General features: G+C 47.6%; 1 protein-coding gene across 1 annotated transcript in view; it reads right to left on the bottom strand.

The window, feature by feature from the left end:
• The window catches only part of LRRN2 (leucine rich repeat neuronal 2), a 13956-nt gene that overhangs the window by 10539 nt on the left and 2475 nt on the right, over nucleotides 1–942 (bottom strand). The gene's annotated exons all lie outside the window — the stretch shown is intronic.

Genomic DNA, 942 nt, shown 5'->3' with positions numbered 1-942 from the left:
CTGCGCCGGCACGAGGGAGATGTTGCCCATCGGGCTACCTGCACCCCGTCACCCCCCAGGGCTGGGCAGGAAGGTTTTTTCTTTTCTTTTCGTTTTTTTTTTCTTTTTTTTCTTTTTTCTTGTGGAAAGACCCTCAAACGAGGTGCTGGATTCACCTGTGCCCACGCCACGAGCTGGACCCCCATGGGGGCTCTTGGGGCTTCATGTGTGTTGGTTTCATTTGGCACAACCCAAGGGGAAATTGGTGCTGCCCACCCCTCCCTCTCGCTTGCAATTTTAATTGCTTTTTCAGAGCAAAAAAAGGTGACAACAGCCCAGGAGAGCACCTTTTGCAACCTCTCCCCTTCCCCTTCAGCCCCATGCCAGAGCTGCTGCCACACGGGGTCTGCCCCACGGATTCCCCCCACCAAGGGCTTCCTACCATGAAGCCCTCCAGCTGCACACCAGTAGACAAAGGATTTCCTTTTCTTTCTTTCTGTTTTTTTTTTTTTTATACAAAACCAGAAAAGCAAGAACTTCCTCCCCACTTTCTTCCCATCTTTCCTCTTTTTTTTTTTCCTTTTCTTTTTAAACATTATCTACAAAAGTTTACAAAATAGCCTTGAGATTATGCTTGTGGGATACAGGATCCAATCAGCTCTGGCAGAAGCCTGCCAGCCTCGCAGGGATGCCAATTAAGAGACGTGTCACCATCATTGTTTCTGTATCTTTTGCCCCAAATCCCCTCTTTTCCCCAGTGCTCCCCTCCAGCTAATGGTAGCAAGTAAACCACAGGGCAGGGGGAAGGCGCTGGGGGTGAGTTTCTGGCTGATTATCCAAGTGCTCCAAAAACCCCACCAAAACCAAACAAAGAACCCCAAAGAAAAGAACACATATCCCAAAGGGAAAGGACTTTTTTTTTTTTTTTTTTTTTTTTTTCACAAACAAAGACAGTGCCGCAAA

This window comes from Apaloderma vittatum, unplaced genomic scaffold, assembly GCF_000703405.1.
Source record: "Apaloderma vittatum isolate BGI_N311 unplaced genomic scaffold, ASM70340v1 scaffold23589, whole genome shotgun sequence".
NCBI lineage: Eukaryota > Metazoa > Chordata > Aves > Trogoniformes > Trogonidae > Apaloderma > Apaloderma vittatum.
This window is presented reverse-complemented; position numbering and strand designations above follow the sequence as displayed.